Consider the following 13,064-nt stretch of genomic DNA (forward strand, 5'->3'; position numbering starts at 1 on the left):
GATGTTTGTATATTTTGCATTGACCTACTTATACTAAGCATAAGTGAACTAGCAGTTATAACATTATATATTAGTTGGTGTCTCTGGAGAGTGACATTAGTTCGCTTCATGAACGTTAATGTCGAGTCATATATTGAAGTAACTTAACTTTAACGTTAGCCTAGCCTGCTAAGTGAACATTGAGAAAAGTTAGCTGGGGAGGGGGGGGTCTTAACTTGAAGTGCTAATCAGCAATTAATATTATGAGCAGATTGGAGCAAACTAGTATGAGTTTAATAACTGGTCGTTTACTGTTATCACGTTGGTTTACTGTTGTAAGAGAGTATTTTAAATTGCCAACTAAATTAACGTTAGCTGCTAGCTGATTAACGGAAGGTAACTTAGCAGCTAGCGTGTTCGATAACGTTAACTTAACGTTGCAAATTTGAAATGTCTGTCGGAGTACTTTTATTTATATATATGATGAGTTAGTAATGTTACACTAAGCTTATAATCACGTTCTTTCTATGCTGTATTGCTTTTGACAATGATCGACTTTCACTCCGACTCAAACTGGAAACTTTTCATGATTCAATTGGAGAAATATGTTCAATCGTTTGGATCGCCCAACTCTTAGTCGGCGTCATTGATAAGGTCTCAATGGGCAGCACACATTCTGGACTTGATTTGTATGCATAATTCGTTTTTATTCCTGTGTCATGACTTTTCCAGTTGGTCAACATCTGTCTAAGCTGTAGCTGTACATATGTACAACAAAGGTTCCATTTTATAGGCCTAATGATGTTAAGCAAGCCTCTTGGGCTTTTTCACTTGTATATGTGCATGACATATCAGGTAAAATTAAGAACACAATGGAATGTTTGAGTTGATATTAATAATGGCTCTTTTATCCTTTGCAGATACTGAAATTGTGTCCCTCCTTTTGAAAGGTAAGCATGGGTGTTCTTGCACATGGAAGTAGAGAAGCATGATTGAGGGCTGTAGATTATTGCAATGTAAATGTAGCCTACTATATTTAAGCATTTTTTAGCTATGAGGCTCTCTAGTATTGCAGTGAAGGCATTGTACACCTGACCTCAGAGGCTGGTTGAGGTGACTGGTCTCTGCACTTGTAAGATATAGTCAATAGACACGTAACCTTTTCAATTGCAAGCCTCTTGGGTTTTGTTTTCACTCGTGTATGTGCATGAAATATCAGGAAAAATTAAGAACACAATGGAATGTTTGAGTTGATATTAATAATGGCTCTAAAACATTACTACTTTTGCTTTCTATTTTTTTATCCTTTGCAGATACTGAAATTGTGTCCCTCCTTTTGAAAGGTAAGCATGTGTTCTTAATGAATGTGGAGTGACCTACCCTTGCACATGAAAGTAGAGAAGCAGGATTAAGGGCTGTGGAATTAAGCATTATGTAAATGTAGCCTACAATATTTAAGCAATTTTAGCTATGGCGCTCTCTAGCATTGTCACTGCAATGCTAGAGAGCGCCATAGCTAAAATTGCTTAAATATTAGCAGGCATTGTAGACCTGAGGTCAGAGGCAGGTTGAGGTGACTGGTCTCCGAACTTGTAAGATATCAGTGATTAGACATGTAACCTTTTCAATTGGAAAAAACAATATATCAGGTCTGGTAGAGTATGCAAGCAAGTAAGCACTGAACTTGATTTATCCAGCAGTATGGACAATTGTGTTTTTATTTAAAGGCATGCAATGTTGAACACATATTTAGTGTTATGGCTCCTGCACACTGCCTGTGGCGTTTCTGTTGCGTGGTGTTTTCTGTGTTTTTGAACACCCGAAATGTGTCTGATGCTGCGCTGTGGCGGCCCCTCTGCCTATTAAAACATCTCTTCACTTTCGCTTTTGAATGGAAACGCTTCCAACATGCTTGTGTGTTGCGTGAAAAATAGGAATGGGTCCCATTTCTAGCATGCACAAGTTTTTGGCACGGCTCGAGCTGTGCCTCACACAGGTAGTGTGCAAGCTCTAACCTGTTAACATGGGACCCAAAAATAAAAATGGCCACACAGACAGTGTGCAGGAGCCCTTAGTCTTAGTTTTTATTCACAAATGGATTGCAGTATTCTGTTTTTTTGACTCTAATTATTGCTTTTGAATGTATTTGCTTGAAATGAAAAGCTTTAAAAAGTCTACAAGTTGTTCATGCGTGCATTGCTATCTTTTAATATTTCTGTACATGAAAAATGATTATAGTGTAGCTGTTTGAGTCAATTAAGTAGATGTGGCATATTAGACCTGACTATATTTCTCGTGTGTTTTCTTTGTGTTTTACAGATGCCACGTTCAAGCAAAAGGTCTCTGGCAGCCAAGAAGAGATATGTTGACTGTGGATCACAATCACAGGACCAGGGGTCCTCTGACAAGGTCTGGTGTCCATTTGACTTTTTTTGTCCAGAAGTATTACGATTGTGTATTATGCATTGTACACTTTAAACATCGCTCCAATTGTTATTCACAGTGAGGAAGTAGCAGAATTTTTCAGTATGCTGCAGAATGATTAATATATATATATATATATATATTATAATAATGGATTATAAATTAAAGTTAGGGAGTTGTTAAAAAATCTCCGATATAAATATATGCACTGCAATACCGAAATACTGCAATTTCTTCATTGTATGTGCCTTCTTTACTTTTTTTTTATATTGTTTACTTGAATTATGTTTGTCTGTGGACTTAATTGGTAAAATATGTCTCGTCTCCACTGTGGGATAGTGGGAAACGTAATTTCGATCTCTTTATGTCTTGACATGAAAAGAAATTGACAATAAAGCAGACTTTGAAAGTATGTTTATCTTAGAACTGCTTAAATGATTACAGTGTAACTGTAAGAGATGATTAAGGAAATGTTAAGTTAGACTCAATATTTTATATGGACTCTCTGTGTGTTACAGATGCCACGTCTGAGTAAGCCGCTCCTGGCAGCTGAGAAGAAAGAAGCTGACCTTCAATCACTTTCTGAAAACATGCCAAACGATATGCCAAACGATATACCAAACCCTTTGCCAAACGATATGCCAAACGATATACCAAACCCTTTGCCAAACCCTTTGCCAAACCCTTTGCCGAACCCTTTGCCGAACCTTTCGTCGAACCTCGTTTCAAATCTGGTTTCAAATCTGGTTCAAAATCTGGTGTCAAACCCTTTGCCAAACCCTTTGCCAAACCCTTTGGCAGACAAATATGCTGACTATATGCCAAACTCTCCACTCACTCTCTCTGACTCTCTACCAAAGTCTCATGCCTCTTATGGAAACTCAGTGCCATACTGTGTCAATAAACAAACTGTTGCTAATGATTGTTCCTGTTTGACTCAATCTGATGACTTTCCAGAAAGATCTGTGCTGATGGGGTCCTTTCATCAAGGTCATCCACGGTTTGGAAATGTGCGCAACAAGCAGTGTGGTGCCATCAGTTTGACTGCTGTTTTGAAGTCCAAGATGAAGAACGTGTGGAGCTGGGATACTAGAGATCTTGATGATGTTTTGATTAAGGGAACTGTTCTTTACAGGTCAATGAGCGCACAGGGTAAAATCAGAGACCACGGAAGGGGTTACATTGCTGTGTCTGAATTGCCAAGGCAATATGAAATGTGGAATTGTCATTTTGCAATAAACTTTGCTGAATCTTACACTGGATTTATTCAGGTTGATGACTATGACAGTGCTTTACGTGATGTTGCCATGCCTTTTGATGTAGCACTGCAGCGGGCGCTGTTTAGCAATGATGCTTGTTTGTTAACTGTTTGTGCTAACACGTGTGCTATAGTGAATGTAGGAGCAAGGTTTGCCTTTGTTGATTCACACGCTAACAGAAACGTCAACCAGAAAGGTGAAAGGACAAGTTGTGTTGCGTATTTCAGCTCTGTACACTCCCTGTTCACGTTTGTTTATGACTTTGCAAGATCTTTTGGCGTAAGCACACCAAGGTTTGAGGTAACTGGAGTCACGGTAATAACTGATGCCAACGCCCAGATGGACGATTCATCCAGCTGTTCAACGAGCTCTGCAAGTTGCCGTCCACTCTACAGCGATGTGGTGAAGCGTAAGCCTAAAGTGTGTGAAGGAGTTGTAAGCGGATCGTCTACAGTTGCAGCTAATTTCACAAGTGGCACAGAATGTTCACAGACCATACCAGACACAAATGCTTGTTGTAATGTAAACAGCAGACCACTCTACAGTGACGTTTTGAAACGAGGTTCCAGTAAGGGTGTTAAGCAAAACAAAACTGCAACAGACGATGTCATTCTTATTGATGCAGGTGCGCGCGATCAGTCTTTTCAACCTTTAAAGTGTGATGTGCAGGCAACTGATGATGATGTCATTGTAAGTGATGTAAGAGTTCCCAAACATGCTTTTAAACCTTTAACTCGTCAGGACCAGGATGCACTGTGCACGCGTTTAGAGCTTCAAAACGGAAATGTTGATGTAGGCCTAATGGCAACTGATATTGATGACATGGGATGTCCCTGTAAGATAAAAAGTATAAAACCTGATGGGAATTGCTTTTACCGTAGCCTAGCCTTTAGCATTTGCCACAATGAAGACAAGCATTTGAAAATAAGACGGGCTGTCGTGCAACACCTTCAGAGAAACGGCACCAAATTTGAAACATATCTGAGGGATGAATACACATCTGTGCAGGACTATGTGACTAAATCAAGGATCTACTACTGTGGTTCATGGGCAAAAGAGATTGATATTTTTGCTGCTGCTGACTTGTTGCAAACAACTATCTTTACTTTCAATGATGGAAGATGGAATATGCACAGACCTGCAGACTCACAGACATGTAGGCCTACAGAGAATTGCATCTATTTAAATCACACTGGCAATCATTATGAGGTTGTAACATGTGTTCAACACAAAGATGCAAGACGTTGCGCAGGAACATGCCAGCCTGTAAATATTGATGACAAGTTGAGGTCAACACGAAAAAGAAAGTTGAACAATGAATCAGAAAATGTGAAAGCAAAGAAAGATCGCCAGCGATATCACAATGACAGCGATTACAGAGAGAGAAAGCGTGCACGTGTTCGGAATAAGTATTTGTCTGATCCTGAATATCTGAAATTGAAGTGTGATCACTCTAAAATGAAATATAAGAACAATTCCACCTTTCAAGAAATGGTACTTAGGTATTCAAGAGCCAAATATAAGACAAACAAGACATTCCAGAATCTCGTCCGTGGTTACTCTAAAGCCAAATATAAAACCAACAGGCCATTCCAGAATCTCGTCCGTGGTTACTCAAAAGCCAAATATAAAACCAACAGGCCATTCCAGAATCTCGTCCGTGGTTACTCAAAAGCCAAATATAAAACCAACAGGCCATTCCAGAATCTCGTCCGTGGTTACTCAAAAGCCAAATATAAAACCAACAGGCCATTCCAGAATCTCGTCCGTGGTTACTCTAAAGCCAAATATAATACAAACAGGCCATTCCAGAATCTTGTCCGTGCTTATTCTAAAGCCAAATATAAGACAAACAATACATTTCAGACCCTTGTCCGTGGTTATTGTCGTACCAAATACAATAACAACATTAGCTTTCAAAAACAAAAAAAAGAGGCAAGCAAGAAGGCATACAAAGAAAACAACATCCGTGCAAATAAAATAAAACGTAGTTGTGACAGTTATGCAAAGTGGCAAAAGAAACAGGAAGACATTGACTTTGCTGTTGGTCATTTTCGTCAGGAGGTCAGCCGTGGTCCTGAATATGTGTGCTCAGTCTGTCACCGTTTACTCTTCAGGAAGCAAGTGGTTGAGTGTAAAAGACATTGCTATGAAAGCAAACGAGCTGAAGTGGCTGCATTGGCTAATAGATGCATAACATTGCAATATTTACATGTGTGTGGTGTTGGATGTGAGCAGAGGTGCCATTTGTCTGATAGTCCATCAAGCAAATTATGGATTTGCCATACATGTCATCGAAAAATACTTGGAGGAAAACTTCCCGAAGAGAGTGTCACCAACAACATGCATTTGGATGATATTCCAGCAGAACTTAAATGTCTGAATTCTTTGGAACAACATCTCATTGCACGTCACATTCCCTTCATGAAGTTGTTGTGTTTGCCTCGAGGCCGCCAGAGAGCTTGCCATGGTCCTTGCGTCTCTGTTCCTGTTAATAACACAACTGTGACAAATATACTCCCAAGAAATGAATGTGATGACAAGATGGTAAGAGTGAAACTGAAACGCAAATTGACATATAAAGGTCATTACGAGTACATGTATGTCCACACTGATCGTGTCAGAAATGCACTGAGGTATTTGATGGCAAACAATAAGTGGTATGGTGATGTGACTATGAATGACGAATGGGTAAACTCTCTGAATGGCACTGACCAGCATGAGGAAAGTACCAAACAGGAAACACCTGATAACAGTGATGATGAAAATGTTCCTGAAGAGCAAGCAGAGGAAGACGTAACTTATGTCAAAGACCAGAATGGGCTTTTGTCAGATACATCATTACAACCTGTTGATCTGGGTTCAGAGATCATTGATCAGAATTTTCAGGATATACTTAATGTGGCACCAGGTGAAGGTAACAGTCCAGTGCGGTTGCTGACCGATAAAACCAATGAGGCAAAATGTTTCCCTGTTTTGTATCCATCTGGTGGACCTACATTCCATGATGAAAGAGAGTCCAAAATAACTCTGTCACGTTACCTGAATACACGCATTCTGAATGCAGATGGCCGTTTTGCACAGAACACAGACTTCATTTTTTACGCACAATACATATCAGAGGTGCATCAAGTTGTATCTAGTGTATCAGTGGCATTACGCAAAGGTGGCGGCAACTCCTCTCTGAAAGATGCATTGCCAGACATGTTGTTAGACTCAGACTCATTGGGTAAAATATTGCGCAATGACGAAGGATACAAGTTCTTACGAGGAATTCGTGGCACACCTCCATACTGGATGTCAGTTCAGAAAGATTTATTTGCCATGATAAGACAACTCTCCATACCCACGTTCTTTGCATCTTTTAGCTCTGCAGATTTGAGATGGCCTGAAATGCTGAACTCTATTCTAAGAATAGAAGGTAAACAAACGTCTGTTGACGATCTTGATTGGTCTGACAAATGTGGACTCATACGTCGAAATCCTGTGACAGTGGCAAGAATGTTTGATCACCGATGGCATTGCTTTCTCCGTGATGTAATCATGTCGCCAGCAGAACCCATAGGGAAAATAAAGGACTACTTTTATCGTGTTGAATTTCAACAGCGTGGTTCTCCTCATGTCCACTGTCTTTTTTGGGTTGAAAATGCTCCCAAGATTGATAAAGAGAGTGATGATGAAGTGGCACAGTTCGTAGATACATACATCACCTGTGAGATTCCACCAGAAACTGATGCAGAGCTTAACGAGGTTGTGAGCAGTGTACAGAGGCACAGCACAAGACACTCTAAGACTTGCCGCAAGAAAAACACAGTGTGCAGGTTCAATTTCCCACGGCCACCATCAAGCTGTACTTTCATCACAAGAGGTGGTAACTGTGAGGACTTGAATGGCAATGAGGACAATACAAGTGCGGGTGCAATAATAAAGAATGTTAAAACTGCGTTGACCATGCCTGACATGAATTTTGATACAGTCGATGCATTTTTTGAGTCTCTTGGGATAGATCAAGGTTTGTTTGAAAGGGCATACAACATATGTTCCAAAAAGAAAAGCATTGTCCTGAAACGAAATCCTGGAGACATTTGGGTGAACCAGTACAACAAGGACTTACTCCGTGCTTGGCAAGGCAACATGGATATCCAGTATGTCACAGATGCCTTTTCAGTTGTGGTCTACATACTGTCGTACATCACAAAAGCAGAACAGGAAATGGGTTTGCTCTTACAACGTGCCCAAGACGAGTCAATGAATGGCAACCTTGATGCAAAAGCAGCATTCAAACAGCTTGGGAGCGTATACCTACACAACAGAGAAGTTTCAGCCCAAGAGGCAGTGTATCGATTAACACACATGCACTTGAAAGAATGCTCTCGTGACGTACAGTTCATTCCAGTAGGTGATAATCCTGTTAGGATGAGTTTTCCATTGCATGTCCTCCAAACTAAAGCTCAGTGTAATGATGAAAGCAGCATTTGGATGACCAATGTGATCGAGAGGTATAAGAGCAGACCCCAGAATGAACAGTTTGAGGATTTATGCCTGGCCAGTTTTTGTTCTGAATACAGAGTTCTATCAAAGTCACAGGTTCCGACTGAAAGAGATTCACATGACATTATACAGCTCAACAACAACTGCGGCTTTGTGAAACGAAGGACCCGAACTGAACCTGCTGTTGTGAGGTATCCCAGATTTTCTCCCACAAAAAACCCAGAAAAGTACTTCCATTCGTTGCTGCAACTGTTTCTGCCTTACTATGAAGACTGTCACCTCAAACCGCCCCAGTTTGATACATATGAGCATTTCTATAAAAATGGTGCAGTGAAATGTGGCATTGATGTCCAAAGAGTGCAGTCGATTGTGGATACCAACAAAGCTTTATTTGAAAAAGAAAGTGATGAGATTGACAGAGCTAAACAGTTGCTGGAAGACCAGATTGATTTAGAAGATGCCTGGGCTCAGATATGTCCTGAAACAGAAAGGGAGCGTCTTCGTTGTTTGGATCTGATGAAAGAAAAAGTTGTAGATGATGAAGGTGATGATGATGACAGACTCATTCCTGACCTGACAGCAAACCCACAGACTACATGCACTTTGGAAACAAATCATGTGTCAATGCCCAGACAGGATGCATTGCATTTGTTGCGATCATTAAATGAAGAACAGTCTGCCATATTCTATGCTGTTCGTAAGTGGTGTTTGCAGAAACTGTTTGGACAAAATCCTGAACCGTTGCGATTATTCATTACTGGTGGAGCAGGAACTGGGAAAAGCCATTTAATCAAAGCGATACATTACGAATCTACAAGGCTGTTGTCACAGATTGCTGAAAACCCTGAGGATCTCACTGTGCTTCTAACAGCACCTACAGGAGTGGCTGCATATAACATTGGTGCTGCAACAATTCACAATACATTCTCTATTGGTGCAAATGTCAAACTACCATATCAACCACTAGGCGATGAGAAAGTCAATTCTTTGCGAACCAAAATGGGCAGCTTGCAAATTCTGATCATTGATGAAGTGTCCATGGTCGACCACCGTCTTCTGGCCTACATTCATGGTAGACTGCGTCAAATCAAGCAGACTGGTGATTATTCCTTGTTTGCAAAGGTTTCCCTGTGTTGTGTTGTTTTTCAACTCAAGCCTGTGAAAGGCACGCCTCTTTTTGCTGACAACAAAGGAGCCAACCTGTGGGACAACAACTTTGAGGTTGCAGAACTGACCAAAGTCGTAAGACAAGAAAATGCAGCATTTGCTGAAATGCTTAATCGTCTCAGAGTCCGTAAAAAGAACGAGCCTCTCACCGACTGTGATGTTCTCACATTGAAGCAGCGTGAAACTGGTGAGGAATCTACGGACATTCATGTGTATGCTACAAATGTGGAAGTTGATGAATATAACGTGAAGAGACTGCAAGAGACCTGCCCAGACGCAATCACCATACGTGCTCAAGACTTTGTCCGAAATCCCAAAACTGGAAGAATGGAACGGAAAGCTGGCTTTCACACAAAAGTTTTCAACTCTTGCTTGCCTAAATGTGTTTCGTTGGGCGTTGGAGCAAGGGTCATGTTAAAGAAAAACATAGATGTGTCTGATGGCCTTGTCAACGGAGCATGTGGCACAGTTGTGGAAATCATTCAAAGTCAACAAGACGATGACATGCCTGCAGCTATCCACGTGGAGTTTGAAGACCCTAATGTAGGAAAGATCCAGAGGTCAAAAGCAAAAAGGGTTTGCGAAAGTTCAACGATAGTGGAAGTCCAAGAGGAACAAGTGGCTAATAATGGTGGAGTACGAAGGCAACTGCCGATTAGCCTGGCCTGGTCAGTAACTGTACACAAATGTCAAGGGCTTACTGTTGAAAGGGCTGTTGTATCACTCAAGAAGATCTTTGCTCCAGGGCAAGCATATGTTGCGTTGAGTCGCGTGAGAACTCTCGGTGGGCTGATGATTGAGGACTTCAAAGAATCTGCCATATTTTGTGATAACAAAGTAGATTCGGCTATGAAAAGCTTGCCTGAGTTTAACTTTGGAATGTCTGTTTCATCCAACATGAACCCTGTGTGCACAATAGCACTTCACAATGTACAGAGTTTGAATGCTCACATTCAGGATGTTCAATCCCACAAAGCTCTAATGAACGCTGACTGTATTTGCTTAACAGAGACGTGGCTCAATGTAGACACTGAAGAAGAGCCACAACTTCCAGGATACGTCTTCAAACACAATCCGAGAGGAAACTGTTACGATGACTCCGAGCCAGCCTTTGCAGCGCTGAAACAACAACAAAGAGGTGGAGTTGGTCTGTATTGTTCAGAAAACATTGACGTGCAGGTGACAATTCCAGAAAGTTGCAATTTGGAATGTATGTATTTTGAAATACCTCATGCAAATTTGACTGCTGCTGTGTTGTACAGGCCCAGCTCTTATAAGACTGACATGTTTCGAGAACAGTTATTACAGGTCATCTTTGAACTTGAGAAGCATCCAGGGAGGAAACTCATCATGGGAGACTTCAATGAGGACATCATTGTATCGTCTACAATTCTCAACTTACTGGAACGGCATGGATACACTCAACATGTGCAAGCAGCTACGACTGAAAAAGGTACATTAATAGATCATGTCTACATTAAAGGCACAGACGATGTTGTTGTTGAAGTTGTGCAGACATACTACAGTTTTCATGAAGCCATACTGATCTCACTGTTGTAATGTTTTCTGTGATTAATGATATTTGTCTTTGAATAGGTAGGTATGTATATTCTGGCTATGATACACATAATGTCATTATGAGTTAACTACATATTCCGTCCGCTAAGTGGGGTTCGGGTGGGTGGGTGGTGGCAAGGAGAGAGCGTAACACTGGACGGCTCCTTGCAGGGGATGGGAGGGGTATAGGGGCCATTTTCCAAAAGAAGTTGCAAATAACGGTAAAGATATACAGATGAATGTGTAAATATCAGGAAGCAATACAGTTGATTTATTATGTAGATGATTTTTTTAAGTCAGTGGATCATTCCTTAATTGTCTCAAGCATTTTAGACTATGTCTTGTTAATGTTTGTTGAATTATTTAATTTTCGTTGTATTACACCACCATTACACCAAGTTATGTGTAATGCTTTAAATGCTAAAAAGAATCCAAATTAAAGTTATAATGAATGGACAGACATAGCACTGTATATATAGCGTATTGAATGTTTTTATCTTTACCGTTATTGTAAAACCTTAACATTATCAGTGAATTAGTTAGAATGATAACAATCAATAACAGCAAACACAGCTGTTCAATTTTAGTACAGTAAAATTAAATTAACCATATTATTTTACACAGATATACAGTCAGTTGAAGACTGGTAGTATTATTGCAACACTGAGTTAAAGGACAAGAATACCTTAAATCTTCAATGAAGTGAAAGAATAAATTGTGTATTTTTGTCTCAAGATTGTGTAAGAGTGGTGAAAACAAACAAGGAAAACAGATCTTAAGCGCAACTTCTTTTGGGAAATGGCCCCTATACAGGGAACTTTTTTGTTCAACATTTTCATGAATTATGGAATTATACCAAGTGGACAGTCATGCCATTACTGTTTATCATGCATATCGAAGGTGTCCAATTCACCACCAATTTGCAGCTAACCCACAGTTTTCAACATATACAGTAGTGTGACACAAAAAGTGTTCCTGCTTCACCCTTATTGTTGTCTTACTGACGTATGCTTTGGTACAGTAAAGTCATGATACAATATGTACAAGATCACTTGAATAGTGCTGATTACAGACAACCTCTGTTATTTACTGTGGGATCAGTTCTGTTGCCTTTAAGATAAAACAGGTCCGAGGCCCAGCCCGCTTGCTACAACACCACTATTTCTTGGAAAAGGGCAGGATCTCCAAGGACATTCTGTTTGGTGGAGTTGCCACTAGCACCAGGGCATTTGAAGGACATGAAAGCCATGGACAGCAATGCAATCTCTTGAGAGAAGCATGTGAGTAAACATGCTTGCTGGAGACAGGTGATGTGTAAAGGGGACAAATTCAGAAGACACGTTCAGAAGAATACCTTTTGGATTTAAAAAAAGACAGCAACAGCCATTCCTATGTGGGACACAGCCATTCTAAGCATTGATTTCTATGTCTACCAAGACTGACAGGTGGCATCTGTGTATATCTTTCATACCAATTGAACTGAACACCTTACCGTTTTTGTTTGAGTGATGAAAATACATGTTCGAAGTAATCTACATATTTATCATTGTCCACTTGGTATGCAGTTCTGTAAACAGGGTCTAATTCACATGATGAATCGAACTAAATTGCATTGTTAAAGTAGATCAAATATGCATCAGTTGATAATTTAATTTACAAATATGTTACTATACATTGCCAGACTTTAGTTAATTATTTTGTTAGTGTGAAAATGCTATGTCTTGACATGAAAAATTCAGAGAAAAAAGTTTGTTTTTGTTTCTAAGTCTTAGATTGGGTGAGGACAATTCAGTTGGCTACTTAATCAACCCAGGACAATTTTCAGCCATTAGTCCTGTACAATTACTTGAAATAACTATATTTAATGGTTTAAGTTTTATTTTTTCTGCCTGTGTGATGTGTTCTTTGTTTTTCATTTGGGTCTGATTTTGTATTAGGCTGTTCTTTTATGTGGGACTGATTTGTTTTAGCTGCGACTGTACTATAAGTATTTTGTTACCACAGCAAGCATTGTAATTTAGATGGTGTGTAACATGTTACTTTACTTGTTGATACATTGCATGAACTATTTTTATTTTGTTTTGTTTTTGTTTTGTTATATTATTGTCAATTATTGTGTTATTATTTGGCATGAATAATTACAAAGAAGGAAAAAGAAGGAAGAGTTATTGATATTATATCAAAAGA

General features: G+C 39.8%; 2 long non-coding RNA genes across 2 annotated transcripts; both read left to right on the forward strand.

Moving 5' to 3' along the window:
• The first annotated feature begins 862 nt into the window (after positions 1-862).
• LOC143138999 (uncharacterized) lies at positions 863-3,009 on the forward strand. The gene is made up of 4 exons (XR_012990314.1): positions 863-929; positions 1,293-1,322; positions 2,299-2,388; positions 2,922-3,009. It is a non-coding gene; the product is annotated as an uncharacterized LOC143138999 (long non-coding RNA).
• Positions 3,010-9,802: 6,793 nt separating this feature from the next.
• On the forward strand, positions 9,803-10,940 carry LOC143139001 (uncharacterized). The gene is made up of 3 exons (XR_012990315.1): positions 9,803-9,988; positions 10,330-10,458; positions 10,620-10,940. It is a non-coding gene; the product is annotated as an uncharacterized LOC143139001 (long non-coding RNA).
• The last annotated feature ends 2,124 nt before the right edge of the window (positions 10,941-13,064 follow it).

The sequence above is a fragment of the Alosa pseudoharengus genome, unplaced genomic scaffold (assembly GCF_046254945.1).
Source record: "Alosa pseudoharengus isolate Yale_2024_CS ecotype anadromous, Long Island Sound unplaced genomic scaffold, YU_APseudo_1.1 YU_APseudo_1.1_scf_10, whole genome shotgun sequence".
Lineage (NCBI taxonomy): Eukaryota > Metazoa > Chordata > Actinopteri > Clupeiformes > Clupeidae > Alosa > Alosa pseudoharengus.